This window comes from Balaenoptera physalus, assembly GCF_965194825.1.
Source record: "Balaenoptera physalus genome assembly, chromosome: 3".
Classification (NCBI taxonomy): Eukaryota; Metazoa; Chordata; class Mammalia; order Artiodactyla; family Balaenopteridae; genus Balaenoptera; species Balaenoptera physalus.
In genome coordinates, this window is record NC_138890.1 from 76,271,964 (window position 1) to 76,288,482 (window position 16,519).

Genomic DNA, 16,519 nt, shown 5'->3' on the forward strand with positions numbered 1-16,519 from the left:
GCAGTTCCAGACTTTCTCCCAGACTCCCTCCTGGCTAGCTGTGGCACGTTAGCCCCCTTCAGGCTGTGTTCATGCAGACAACCCCAGTCCTCTCCCTGGGATCTGACCTCCAAGCTGGAGCGTCAGCTCCCAGCCCCACCCGCCCCGGCAGGTGAGCAGACAAGCCTCTCAGGCTGGTGAGTGCTGGCCGTCACCGTTCCTCTGTGTGCAGATCTCTCCGCTTTGCCCTCCACACCCCTGTTGCTGCGCTCTCCTCCGTGTCTCCGAAGCTTCCCCCACCGCCACCCCGTCTCCGCCAGTGAAGGGGCTTCCTAGTGTGTGGAAACTTTTCTTCCTTCACAGCTCCCTCCCAGAGGTACAGGTCCTGTCCCTATTTTTTGTCTCTGTTTTTTCTTTTTTCTTTTGCACTACCCAGGTACGTGGGGAGTTTCTTGCCTTTTGGGAGGTCTGAGGTCTTCTGCCAGCATTCAGTATGTGTTCTGTAGGAGTTGTTCCACATGTAGATGTATTTCTGATGTATTTGTGGGGAGGAAGTTGATCTCCACGTCTTACTCCTCCACCATCTTGAAGGTCTCCTACCATACTGTTTTGACAACTATTACTTTGTGATATAAGGAAGTGTGATGCTTCTAGCGTCATTCTTTCTCGAGATTGTTTTGGATATTAGGGGTCTTTTGTGGTTCCATACAATTTCAGAATTGAAAAATGCCATTGGAATTTTGATAGGGATTGCATTCAATCTATAGATGGCTTTGGGTAGTATGGACATTTTAACAATATTAACTCTTCTGACCCATGAACATGAATAGCTTTCCATTTATTTGTGTCTTCTTTAATTTCTTTTATCAGTGTCTCATAGTTTTCAGTGTATAGATCTTTCACTTCTTTGGTTAAATTTACTCATCCACATTTCACTGTTTTTGATGCTATTGTAAATAGTATTGTTTTCTCTATTTATTTTTCAGATAGTTCATTGTTACTGTGTAGAAACTCAACTGATTTTTGCATGCTGATTTTGTATGCTGAAATTTTACTGAATTTATTAGTTCTAACAGTTTTTTTTTGTGACATCTTTAGGATTTTCTATGTACAAGATCATATCATCAGTAAAGAGAAACAATTTTACTTCTTTTCTGATTTGGAGGCCTACGATTTCTTTTTGGTGCCTAACTGATCTGGCTAGGACTTCCAATACTATGTTGAATAAGAGTGGTGAAAGTGGGCCTCCATGTTTTGTTCCTGATCTTAGAGGAAAGTCTTTCAATCTTTCACCATGAGTATGATGTAAGCTGTGGGTTTGCCGTATATGGCTTTTATTATGTTGAAGTATGTTACTTCTTTCTTTTTGGCTGCACCGTGTGGCTTGCAGGATCTTAGTTCTCCAACCAGGGATCAAACCCAGGCCCCTGGCAGTGAGAGTGCCAAGTCCTAACCACTGAACCATCAGGGAATTCCCAAGTATGCTTCTTCTATACTCAATTTGTTGAGAGCTTTTATCATAAAAAGATGTTGATTTTGTCAAATGCTTTTTCTGCATCTATTGAGACGATCATATAATTTTTGTCTTTCATTCTATTAATAGGTGTATCACATTTATTGATTTATGTATGTTGAGCCATCCTTGCATCCCATGGATAAATCCTACTTGACCATGGTGTATGGTCCTTTTAATATGCTGTTGACTGTGGTATGTTAGTATTTTATAGAGAATTTTTGCCTCTATATTCATCAGGGATATTGGCCTGTAGTTTTCTTTTCTTGTAGTGTCCTCTGCTGGCTTTGGTATCAGAGTAATGCTGGCCTTGTAAAATGAGTTTGGGAATGTTGTCTCCTCTTCTATTTTTGGGGAGAGTTTGAGAAGAATTGGCATTCATTCTTCTTTAAGTGTTTGGTAGAATTCACCAGTGAAGCCATCTGGTCCTGCACTTTTCTTTTTTGGCAGGTTTTTGATTACTGATTCAATCTCCTTACTTGTTATTGGTCTGTTTAGATTTTCTATTTCTTCATGATTCGGATTTGGTAGATTGGGGGTATGTTTCTAAGAATTTTTCCAGTTTTTCCCTAGGTTGTCCAATTTGTTGATGTATACTTCATTGTAGTCTCTTACGATCTTTTGTAATTCTATGGTATCGGTTGCAATGTTTCCTTTTCCATTTATAAGTTTATTTTGAGTTCTTGTCCTTTTTTTCTTGGTAAGTCTAGTTGAAGGTTTGTCAGTTTTATTAACTTTTTCAAAAAATCAACTCCTGGCTTTGCTGATATTTTCTATCTTTTCTGGTTTCTATTTCATTTATTTCGGATCTGATCTTTATCTCCTCCCTTCTGCTAACTTTGGGCTGAGTTTGTTCTTATTTTACTAGTTCCTTGGTATATTAAAAGTTGTTTATTTGAAATCTTTCTTTTTTTCTTAACATAGCCTATAAACTTTCCTCATAGAACTTCTTTTGCTTCAGCCCATATGTTATGTTTTCATTTTTGTTTGTTTCAAGATATTTTTTGATTTCCTATTAATTTTATCTTTGACTTGTTTGTTGCTCAGGAGTGTGCTGTTTAATTTCCACATATTTGAAAACTTTCCAGTTTTTCTCCTCTTATTGATTGTGGTCAAAAGAGATGCTTGGTATGATTTCAATCTTTTAAAATTTGCTAAGACTTGTTTTGTGATCTAATGTATGATCTATTTTGGATAAAGTTCCATGTATGCTTTAGAAGAATGTGCATTCTGCTGCTATTGGATGGAATGTTCTATGTACCTCTGTTAGATCTGTTTGGTCAATTTGGTCTAAAGTATACTTTAGGTCCAATGTTTCCTTACTGATTTTCTGTCTGGATGATCTATCCATTACTGAAAGTAGAGTATTGAAGTTCCCTACAGTTGCTGTATTGCTGTCTATTAATTCCTTCAGATCTGTTAATACTTACTTAATATAGTTAAGTGTTCTGATGTTGGGTGCATATATATTTACAATTGTTATATCTTCTTGATAAATTGACCCTTTTATCATTATATAATGACCTTCTTTGCCTTGTGTTACAGTTTTTGACTTAAATTCTATTTTGTCTGATATAGGTATAGCTACATCTGCTTTCTTTTGTTTTCCATGTGTGGGGAACATCTCTCCCCATACCTTCACTTTGACATAATGTTTGTCCTTCTTTTTTTTTTTTTTGGCTTGTGGGATCTTAGTTCCCCGACTAGGGAAAGAACCTGCACCCTTGGCAGTGAAAGCAAGAAGTACTAACCACTGGACTGCCAGGGAATTCCCCCAATGTGTGTCCTTGAAGCTGAAGTGAATCTCTTGTAGGCAGCATATAGTTGGGTGTTGTTGTTTTTTTCACTCTGCCACTGTATGTCTTTTGATTGGAAAATTTAATCCATTTCATTTACATTTAAAATAATTATTGATAGGTATGGACTTATTATGGCCATCTTGTCAATTTCAGGCCTTTTAGTAGTTCCTCTGTTCCTTTTTTTCCACACTATCTTCCTTTGTGAATTTATGATTTTCTGTAGTGATATACTTTGTTTCTTTCTCTTTATCTTGTGTGTATTTAGTATAGGTTTTTGTTTTGTGGTTAACATGAGGCTTACTTGAAACATCTTATAGATACAAGTCTATTTTCAACTGATAACAACTTAACTATGATCACATACATAAACTCTGCATTTTTACTAACAACCCCTCAACCATGTTATGTTTTTGATGCCACAATTTACATATTTTTATATTGTGCATCTGCTAACAAATTATTGTAGTGATAGTTATTTTTAAAATGTTTGTTATTTAACCTTTATACTTAAGTGGTTAACACATCACCATATTATAATATTAGAGTATTTTGAATCTGACTATATGCTTACCTTTACCAGTGTGTTGTATATTTTCATATGTTTTCATGTTATTACTTAGCATCCTTTCCTTTCAGCTTGAAGAACTCCTTTCAGCATTTCCTGTAAGGCAGGTCTAATGGTGATGAATTCCCTCAGCTTTCATTTGTCTGGGAAAATCTTTATCTTGCTTTCGTTTCTAAAGGAAAACTTTACTAGGTAAAGTGTTCTTGGTTGGCAGTTTCTTTCACAAACAGCTATGGGAGACCTAGCTGTTGGTGTCCACTGCCAGCTGCAGGGAATCACCATAGGTGCATGGCAATGGAAGCCACTGTTGGAAGTTTGGCTGAGAGCATGCAGGTGCATAGACGGAGGGGCCAGCTGTAGGCGAGCCCAGTGGTTCAGGCTAGTCACTGGAGACAGGGATGAAGCTGGGCACAGAAGTAGCTGTGGGGGCCTTGGTTTTGGGTGTGCAGTCCTATGCTTAAGAAAGTTGGGGACCACATTCTAACTTCCTCTTACAGCTGCTCTTTAGAGCTACCTCTTATTATTGTTTCAGTGTTTGGTACAGAAGAGTCGGCTTTCCCAACCATTTGAGGGCCCACTTACCATACTCTACTCAATTTAGAATTTAGACGAGACAGAGAAGGCCTCTTATTTAAAAAATTAATTAATTAATTAATTTTTATTTTTGGCTATGTTGGGTCTTCATTGCTGTGCGTGGGCTTTCTCTAATTGTGGTGAACAGGGGTTACTCTTCGTTGTGGTGTGTGGGCTTCTCATTGTGGTGGCTTCTCTTGTTGCGGAGCACAGGCTCTAGGTGCGTGGGCTTCAGTAGTTGTGGCTCATGGGCTCTACAGTGCAGGCTCAGTAGTTGTGGCACACGGGCTTAGCTGCTCCGTGGCATGTGGGATCTTCCCAGACCAGGGATCGAACCCATGTCCCCTGCATTGGCAGGCGGATTCTTAACCACTGTGCCACCAGGGAAGTCCCGAGAAGGGCTCTTTTAATGAAACTGATTTCTTCTTTCTGATGGGAAACCATCTCTGACTTCATCTCTTTAGTAAAACTTTCCTTAATGTGGCAAGGAGTAGCCAATACACAGAAAGATTCTTAATTTTTGTAACTAATTCTCTTAAAGTTATAGGCTCTAAGCGTTTGTGGCTTATCTCCCAAAGTATGGCAGGCCACAGTTTAACCAAATATTTGTCCCAGCATAACAAGAGTCACCAACTTTCCACCCTGGATTATCTGAGTTTTTGCCACTTTATACCCAAATGACAAGCTAATATCACATATATCTTTTGTTATAGCAGTACCACTTTTAGATAGTAACTCTATATTAGTTAAATATAGGTTTAACTGCTGAAACAAAGGTCACCAAATACCAGTGGCTTAAGAAAGAAGAAGTTTATTTCTTTCTCATGTTTCAGCCTGTGTAAGCTGATCATACCTAATATGGCACCTCTATGATGTTAAGGCCTAGGTCCCTTCTATCATGTTGACTTTAATATGTGACTTCTTTAACATATGACTTTCATGTTTTTGCCCAAGATGGCTTCTCTAGCCCTTGCTGGAATGTACATGTCCCAGCCATCAGGAAGAAGAAAAAGGGGACGTGAAGAGCATGACCCATTTCTTTTTGAATATAACCAGGGAGCTGTAAATGTGACTTTTACTCATAACCCATTGGCCAGAACTTGGTCACACGGTCACACCTAAATTTAAAGGAGTTTAGAAAGTATAGCTTTACTCTGGGTGGCTATGTGCCCGGTTAACATATTGGGGCTCCACCAATTAAGAAAGAGGAGTAGAATGGATGTTGGAAAGAGCTAGCAATTTTTGCCACATTACTTGAATCCAAATCATATTTCTTTAAAAATCTGAAGTCTGTAACCCTACAGTAATGAGTTATGTTGGCTCCTCAGTTTTCTTCATTGGGTCTGAAATATTTTATCCTCCAAAATACTCAGACTAGAGATTTAGCTAACCCTTTGGAACTCTCTGAATGTTGAAAATAATCCCTTAAAAAGAGAGCTTTTGTTACTCTCTACCAAGAATCACATAATTCAATATTTTGTTGAAATGGTAGATGGAATCTGCTGGTCTCCAAGGAAACCTTATTTCTTGATGTATGAGGAAATATAATAACAAGGAGGCCAGAAGTTAGCTGGGGAAATTGCAACAAAGTTTGCCTCAGCCAAAGTTTAAAATGGTCCTGTAAGACTTAAAAAAATTTGTTTTTCAAATAACTTACTTTCTGGCAAGGATCTTGGTATCAGTCAGGGTTCTCCAGAGAAATAGAACCAATATTTTATACATGTATACACACACCTGTGTGTGTGTGTATACATATTATATATATTTAATAAGGAATTGGCTCACATAATTATAAAGATGGAGAAGTCCTACAATCTGCCATCTGTGAGTTGGAGAACCAGGAGAACCATGGTGTAATTCCATCCAAGTTTGAAGGCTTAAGACCCAGAAGCACTGATGTCCCAGCTCAAGCAGAGGCAGCAAATTCACCCTTCCTCTGCCTTTTTGTTCTATTGGGGCCCTCAGTGAATTAGATGATGCCTACCCACATTGGTGAGGGGGATCTTCTTTACTTAGTCTACTGATTCAAATGTTAATCTTTTCCAGAAACATCCTCCCAGACACACCCAGAAAGAATGTTTTTTCAGTTATTTGGTCATCCCTTAGTCCAGTCAAGTTGACACATAAAATTAATCACCACAATCTGCAAGTATAACAATCAGAAAGAAGCTTAAATATAAGAAAAACTCAGGACTAACTCTACAGTTAGAAATATCCTGTTTAACTCCCTCCCTTTCTGTACAAACAGAGAATGGTTATTTGGAGAAGTGGTTGATTCTAGGGCAGGAGCAGGAAAAGCACAAGATCAGCTTGAAATATCTTGTGGTGCCAGAAAGTAAGGAGGTGCTCAAAAAGTGATGTGCAGTCATGTCAAAAGGACACAGGAATATTGTAAATCAACTATACTTCAATTAAAAAAATTTTTTTTAAATGCAAAAAAAAAAAAAAGGGACACAGGAACCAACTGGAGGGAGTAACTTAATGGTCAAATCTGAAACAGTTGAGCAAAAAAATTTAAAGTAATTAATTATTACCCATAAGATAAAATAAATATTCATGAGTCCATATTGATATAAATAATCAAATAGGGACTTCCCTGGCCGTCCAGCCGTTGAGACTCTGTGCTTCCACTGCAGGGGGCGCGGGTTCCATCCCTGGTCAGGGAACTAAGATCCCGCATGCCGTGTGGTGCAGCCAAAAAGTTAAAAAAAAAAAAAATCAAATAAATAAATATAAGTTCTTCCTTATAGTACAATTCTAATGAATGAAGGTAGAAGCACTGAAGGAAATAGAGAATCACCATTTGGCAAACACCTCAGTAATAGCCATTTTAGGCAAGGATCATTAATGGATGCTAAAATTAGTGGCTGAAAGTTTGATGAGAAACAGGATATTTGCAGAGGCTCAGAAGTATCTCTCCATGAAATACTGATTAGTTACAGTGAGGAATTAATGCAGTGGGGGAACTTGGTAGACCTGACATTAACAAAGAGATCAAAGTGAACATCATCAGGAATGAGCCTTATTACATCAAGTTCCTCCTGATAAGGGGCTCTGAGAAGGTCACAACATAAATTCTGTGCTATTCTTGCCAAAAATTGCATAACCTGAATTTCATCATGAAGAAATATCAGACAAGCCAAAATTAAGAAACATGCTACAAACTAGCCAATACTCTTCAAAAATGTCAATGTTAAGAAAGATAAGAAAAGCGTACAAAACTGTCCAGATTGGAGGAGAAAATGCGATATGACATCTAAATGCAATGTGAGCTACTGGATTGGACCCAGAAAAAAGTATTAGTGAGACAACTGGTGAAATTTGAATAAGTACCATAGATGAGTTAATTGTACAATATTAATGTTAATTTTCTGATTTTGATAATTATACTATGGTTATATAAGATATTAACATTTGGGGAATCTGGGTGAGGGTATACTGGAAGTCTTTTGCAACTTTTTCCTTAAGTCTAAAATTATTTCAAAATAAACATTTTTAAAAAGGAAGAAAATGGTAATAAGACTTAAGAGGTGATCATAGACATTGCCTAGGTACTTCCTCCCATTAAAGGTGACTGAGTTGAACTTCGAAAGCATTCTGATATGTGTACTTTTTAAGCAAAACTTATATGTCACAAACTCTTTATATATCCTTCTCTGGATTTTTATTTTTCTTGACTCTATATTATAGTTTAGTTTAGCAATCAGAACTCTATGCATTATTCCATATAAGGCAGTTCTGAGATGAGATACTCTTCTGTATCCAATATCCTTTCCTGACAAGGCCTGGGGTTTTATTTAACTTTTGGCTACAACACCGTACTGGATCTATGCTCTTGGAGGTCTGCAAATATGACTTTAAGACCAAACCTCCAGATCACTACAGAATAGAGATTTAAAAGTTTGTCAGAGAGGGCTTGGACTATTTGTCCCTCTCCTCCTCCTCCCCAATGGATTATCCTAATTTACATGATTTTTTACTTACTTTTTTTTTCATTACTGTAAGATCTGACTTCAAAACAGTTTGTGAATGAGAATTTTGATAAGTCTCCCTCAGCAGCTTTTGTTATCTCCTTTTTCCCATTCATATACAGTACAGTGGCCACTATATGCTATGCATTTTAAATATATTATCTCTAATCTTTTGAGGCTTTAGTATATCCCTTTTGGGGATGAGTAAAGTGAGGTTCAAAGATTACACAACACCCAGAAAAATATCACTTTAAACTTTGTCTACAAAATTTAGAGTTCATGATTGCTCTAGAATGCCATGATCCCAAAATCGTCAGGCAATCCTGGGAAATCTCTAACAGATTCTATCTGGCTTTTACTCTTTGATGAATTTAATAGCATAAATATTCCTGGCAAATCACATAGGTGTTCTGCTACTTCTAGGAACAGATTTCTTTGAAAACAAAAACAAACAAAAAGACCACCAAACAATAAAGTATACTCAGCCCCATAAAAAAAAAAAAAGGTAATTGATTAATTTCTATTAGGTCTCTGGCCTGATTCTTAGGCCTTTTGGAATTATTTTGGCCTGGAGTACATGTTTATCTTCATATTTCTAAAATAGTTCTATGGAGCTACATAAAAAAAGTTCTATGTAACAAATATACATCCTCACTGGCATTCAATAAGTAGTACTATTTCAATGTCTACATAATGCCTGGAAATGGCAAAATTTTAACCTATTAGAGACCAAACTTCAAAACAGTTATTTTAAATTACAAATGCACAATTGTTGCCTGTCATAGACCTAATTTTCACAGAAGCTTTGGTATCTATTAAGTCACCCTGAAAATGTGAGTAAAGAATTAGGGACTTAAGTAAACTGCATTTGTAGGGGTAAAACATCTTCTATCAAGAAATAGGGCTCTCCGCAGGACCAGATGGCTTCACAGGCGAATTCTATCAAACATTTAGAGAAGAGCTAACCCCTAACCTTCTCAAACTCTTCCAAAATATAGCAGAGGGAGGAACACTCCCCAACTCATTCTACGAGACCACCATCACCCTGATACCACAACCAGACAAAGATGTCACAAAGAAAGAAAACTACAGGCCAATATCACTGATGAACATAGATGCAAAAATCCTCAACAAAATACTAGCAGACAGAATTCAACAGCACATTAAAAGGATCATACACCATGATCAGGTGGGTTTATCCCAGGAATGCAAGGACTCTTCAATATATGCAAATCAATCAATGTGACATACCATATTAACAAATCGAAGGAGAAAAACCATATGATCATCTCAATAGATGCAGAAAAAGCTTTTGACAAAATTCAACACCCATTTATGATAAAAAACCCCCCAGAAAGTAGGCATAGAGGCAACATATCTCAACATAATAAAGGCCATATATGACAAACTCACAGCCAACATCATTCTCAATGGTGAAAAAGTGAAACCATTTCCACTAAGATCAGGAACAAGGTTCCCACACTCACCACTATTATTCAACATAGTTTTGGAAATTTTAGCCACAGCAATCAGAGAAGGAAAAGAAATAAAAGGAATCCAAATTGGAAAAGAAAAACTGTCACTGTTTGCAGATGACATGATACTACACATAGAGAATCCTAAAGATGCTACCAGAAAACTACTAGAGCTAATCAATGAATTTGGTAAAGTAGCAGGATACAAAATTAATGCACAGAAATCTCTTGCATTCCTATACACTAATGATGAAAAATCTGAAAGAGAAGTTAAGGAAACACTCCCATTTACCATTGCAACAACAACAACAAAATACCTAGGAATAAACCTACCTAAGGAGACAAAAGACCTGTATGCAGAAAACTATAAGACACTGATGAAAGAAATTAAAGATGATACAAACAATTGGAGAGATATACCATGTTCTTGGATTGGAAGAATCAACATTGTGAAAATGACTATCCTACCAAAAGCAATCTACAGATTCAATGCAATCCCTATCAAACTACCAATGGCATTTTTCATAGAACTAGAACAAAATATTTCATAATTTGTATGGAAACACAAAAGACCCCGAATAGCCAAAGCAATCTTGAGAAAGAAAAATGGAGCTGGAGGAATCAGGCTCCCTGACTTCAGACTCTACTACAAAGCTACAGTAATCAAGACAGTATGGTACTGGCACAAAAACAGAAATATAGATCAATGGAACAGGATAGAAAGTCCAGAGATAAACCCACGCACATATGGTCACCTTTTCTTTGACAAAGGAGGCAAGAATATACAATGGAGAAAAGACAGCCTCTTCAATAAGTGGTGCTGGGAAAACTGGACAGCTACATGTAAAAGAATGACATTAGAACACTCCCTAACACCATACACAAAAATACACTCAAAATGGGTTAAAGAACTAAATGTAAGGCCAGACACAAACTCGTAGAGGAAAACATAGGCAGAGCACACTTTGACATAAATCACAGCAAGATCCTTTTTGACCCACCACCTGGAGTAATGGAAATAAAAACAAAAATAAACAAATGGGACCTAATGAAACTTAAAAGCTTTTGTAGAGCAAAGGAAACCATAAACAAGATGAAGAGACAACCCTCAGAATGGGAGAAAATATTTGCTAAAGAAGCAACTGGCAAAGGATTAATCTCCAAAATATACAAGCAGCTCATGCAGCTCAATGGCAAAAAAACAAACAACCCAATCCCAAAATGGGCAGAAGACCTAAATAGACATTTCTCCAAAGAAGATATACAGATTGCCAAGAAATACATGAAAGGATGCTCACCATCACTAATCATTAGAGAAATGCAACTCAAAACTACAATGAGGTGTCACCTCACACCGGTCAGAATGGCCATCATCAAAATATCTACAAACAATAAATGCTGGAGAGGGTGTGGAGAAAAAGGAAGCCTCGTCCACTGTTGGTGGGAATGTAAATTGATACAGCCACTATGGAGAACAGTATGGAGGTTTCTTAAAAAAGTAACAATAGAACTACCATACGACCCAGCAATCCCACTACTGGGCATATACCCTGAGAAAACCATAATTCAAAAACAGACATGTACCACAATGTTCACTGAAGCTCTATTTACAATAGCCAGGACATGGAAGCAACCTAAATGTTTATCGACAGATGAATGGATAAAGAAGATGTGGCACATATATACAATGGAATATTACTCAGCCATAAAAAGAAATGAAATTGAGTTATCTGTAGTGACGTGGATGGACCTGGAGACTGTCATACAGAGTGAAGTAAGTCAGAAAGACAAATACAGTATGCTAACACATATATATGGAATCTAAAAAATAAGTAATTGTCCTGAAGAACCTAGGGGCGGGACAGGAATAAAGACGCAGACGTAGATAATGGACTTGAGGACATGGGGAGGGGAAGGGTAAGCTTGGACGAAGTGAGAGAGTGGCATGGACATATACACTACCAAATGTAAAATAGATAGCTAGTGGGAAGCAGCTGCATAGCACAGGGAGATCAGCTTGGTGCTTTGTGACCACCTAGAGGGGTGGGATAGGGAGAGTGGGAGGGACGCGCAAGAGGGAGGGGATATGGGGATATATGTATACGTATAGCTGATTCACTTTGTTATAAAGCAGAAACTAACACACCATTGTAAAGCAATTATACTCCAATAAAGATGTTTAAAAAAAAAGATACGACATTATCTCTCTGAAGAAAAAGAAATAATAAGAAATAGGGCTCTCCATTCATGTATTTTGAGTTGCTGTGCCATGGAACACAGATATGTATGGATTCATATTTTATTAAATGATTGTTTCACTCAGTTTTCATTTAGTAGCTTTATGCTTTATTCAATCTCTGTGAATTCCACAAGGGAAATGTTTATAGCATTTAAGGTAAAGAGGTATTTCAAAAATAATTTGAGGGAGAAAAACTAATTCTTGTCTATAAATTCAGTTATTAGCAACATAATCACTGTTTCACATTTTAAACAATATGATCATACAGTATAGAACATATACATTTTTAAAAAATGTCTATTTTCTCCGTTCTCATTTTCTAATTCATGGTAAGAAGCTGGAACTACAAACTTCCTCTAAGGGAAGAACGCTACAAGAAAGGGAAATTATGCCCATAAATTTGGTGAGATGTATCCAGCCAGGAGGTCTTTGGGAACTCATCCATGAAGTTTTTCACCCACTTTCCTCAACACTGCTTAGAGCCATTTAAGAAGTAAATAGTCATTTGTATATGGTGGAAAATTCATGTTATCTCAAAACTACAGTATGGACTTTAAAAATTCAGATATTTTGTTTTTATCTAAGTAAATTTGCTTTATTGGTTAGTAATCTGTTACCAAAAGGAAGGTTTTGTTAAATATTCCTACCATTATATTCATTACTCACCATTATTTATCATTATATTCATTGATTCTTTCTGCCCTTTCTTGGTTTCTAACATTTCTTAAAACCAAAAATGTTGTAATAAAATTTGACTGGATTATTAGAGGCTAGAGTTACAATGTTAGGACATAGAGTATCTTAGGTCTTTGAGGAAAAAAATTAGCATGGAACACTTTTTCTGTGCTCTATATATTATTCACAGCCATAACTTAAACTTGGAAATATAAAGAGAGCATCTAAAGCGAAACAAACCAAAATATACTGAGTCCAAAAGAAAGAAATTTATATTGACCTTAAGATTTGCTAATTTCCTTTTAGGATTTCACCAGTTTTTATATTACTTAGATGATTTCAGCCATCTTTTAGAGAACTAGATAAAGCTGTTGGAGAAAAAAGACCAGTTGGCTCCTCTCATATTTTTATTGCTAGAGGTTAATAATTAAGGCAATATGTTTCTTGTTAGAGATTATTCAGGTGCCTTAGCCATTAGGGGTCCTTTGTTATATATAGTTAGGATTTTATTTTAATACATGGAGTATTAATATTTTTGGATCAATAATTTTTTTATGATCCATTAGATAGAAATGATGGTGCTTTGCTGGTTTGATTACAATCAGTTCTATTATGATAATTTTTGTTATTTATGGAAACTTTATAGAGTCCTGTGCTACAACAAAGATCTTACTTTGCTTTTTGCCTGTAACAGAATCTTAGATTTGAAAAGGGCTTAAAGATTGCCCCACCTTTCTCCTCAGCGCACAATCTCTTTTGTGGAGTCCTAGGCAGATTACCATTGATGATTTCAGTGAATACCTCCTAAAAGGACTCTTTTTTTTTTTCCCTAGAAGTTCCTTGCTATTCCCGGAGAGCTCTAGCTGTTGCTGACCTCTACATCTCCTTTTTTTTTTCTCTCTTCCACACAGTGTGAAGGTTTCAGAGGGAAAACTGGAACAATTCTGTTTACATACATTTTCCAAATTTTGAAATTTAACATCCATTTGTGAAATTTGCTTTTATAGTTGTTATTATTATATATTTTAAAACACATAGCTCACAAGAATGCATCAATGGATCAAACACAGCCACACAAAGGCTCCAACTTCATGTCACTAAAAAACATGACTCTCATGGTCTGAGACAAATGAATTAGCACTTTGAAGATTTCACACAGGCAGCTGAAATAGGAAAAGATGAATCAGGAGTAAAGAATTAAATATCTGAACATTGGATTTAATCGGACTGGCAGTCAACATGCCCCTAGTTTTTTGTACAAGGCCAGTTATGAAACTTTTATACAGTGACATGAAACCATTGAAGCATTAGTGTAATTTTCAAGCAAAGCAGAGTGATTTCACTGGTAAACCAACAGAATTTTTCAAGAACAAGTTTAAACCCTCCTACACTGTTGGTGGGAATGTAAGTTGGTGCAGCTACTATGGAAAACAGTATGCAGGTTCCTTAAAAAACTAAAAATAAAACTACCATATGATCCAGCAACTCCACTCCTGGGCATATATCCAGAAAAGACAAAAACTCTAATTTGAAAAGATACATGTACCTGATGTTCATAGCAGCACTGTTTACAATAGCCAGGACATAGAAGAAAACTAAATGTCCATTGACAAACTATTACATATAGAATGGATAAAAAACAGCACAGGGAACTATATTTAATATCCTGTGATAAACTATAATGGAAAAGAATGTGAACAAGAATGTATATATATATATATATATATGTATAACTGAATCACTGGGCTGTACAGCAGAAATTAACACAGCATTGTAAATCAACTATACTTCAATAAAATAAATTAAAAAAATTTCAGTGAGATGAGTAGGAAGTAGCCAGGTGGCAGTCATTCCTGTCACTTTCTCTAACTGAGAATCAAAGACTTGTAATTGTCTTGCTTACAGTGACCCAGAACACTAAGAATTATAAAGAGAAAATTACTTGGAGTTATATTGCTAAAAATAATTCTCTTTCATTCTACACACACACACACACACACACACACACACACACACACACACACTTGTATTTCTATATAAGTAATATATTTTATACTCAATGTGTTTCCCTATGTTACTAAACAGTTTTCAGAATAATGACTTTTCATGGTTGTATAGAACACCATCTTTTGGATGCACATTATATATTTAAATATTCCTTGATTGTTAGACATTTATAAAGTTTCCATTACTTTATTATTATATGAAATGTGGCAATGACCATGATTGAATATAAATCTTTTTGTGAATGTATGTTTCAAAATTTTTAATTTTTTCTGTTAAATTATATTCCAGAAAAATTTTACCAGTTTATACTTCTACCAAGATAAATGAGAAAAACCATGTCCCTGTCTCTTTCCCAATACTGTATATTATCATTTAAAAAATTCCAACTCTCTTTTAGCTTGAGCGGTAAGGAATAAAATTAATATTTTATTTTGCATTTTTTGGATGCACTAAGTTCTAAGAAAACTTTGTTACTTGGGATCTTACATAGGAAATCTGCTGTGTAACTTTCCTTCTTGTTAAAATGTTTTTCTATTCATTTAGACTCAAAGTTTTTAGTATGAGTTTATCCGCTAGCTAGGTATGTGAACTTGGATAATTGATGACTACTCTGGACCTCTTTTTCTTCAACTGTAAAATGATCACTGAAGTTCCTTCTGCAATTTTGAAATGAGAGATGAGATTTAATATATAATTTTTGAATTGAATGGTTCTAAAATATAACATTAGGATTGGGAGTTAACTCATATTAAGTTTCTATTTAAGGCTGAATAGCATAGAGTGGCTATAAATTCCAACATTTCATATTTTTAAAAATTCAGTGTCTGCATAAACTAGTGACTGAACTACACTTTTGTGTGATCTGAAATAAATATGTAAATATTCTACACACCCTCTAACTTTAAGTATTTACATTTTTTTTTTATAATGGAGAGAGGATTGTTTCTGGCAACCATACATTCATGGTTGCCAGTTAAACATCATAGTGCAATTTTTATCCTATTTCAGTCACACCTTTACACACTCCCTCTAGTGGTTTGTTGAACATTCCAGACCAAATTAGTTTCTTAGCTGTACTGTACTGATGCTTAAATTTGTCCTCTCATAGCCTTTCTTCATCGATCCAGAACCAATAATGTTTTTTAATGTGTCATTTAAGGTGAAGGTGAAAAAAAAAAAAAGATGGGGGGATGATTTCTGTGCCATTTTAATTTAAAACAAAAGGAAACAAGGCAATCCATTAGCTCAATTCAACACAAATTTGTTGATGATTGTGTGTACAGTACTAAGGTAAACAAAGAACTACAGGACAACTTCTGTGCTAGGGAGGCTGTGTTACTCCCTGTCTTTTTCTCCTCTGTGTGGCATGTAGTCTATGGAGCACTGGAGAGGTGTGTGGCTGGCCTGGTAGGGTTTTGCCCTAGCCTTGTGATCAAGGTTTTAGTTGCCAGCTTCCACGCTCACTACTGTCCTCTGAGATGTTTGTGATCCCACTGGGTTTCCAGTCCCACGGTCCATGCTGCCCTTCACAGCTGAGTCCTTTCAACATGACCATAAGACCCCTTTGAATCTTATGGTCTTCCATCAGTACTTCCTTATCTCTCTGGGGAATGGGAATGTTGAGCACTGTTGTCTTATTGAGCCATTCAGGGGCCCAAAGGAAACTTTGGTGGGGGCTGTGCCAGACTACTGTGGCTTCATTTGTACTCTATTGCTGCCTGTA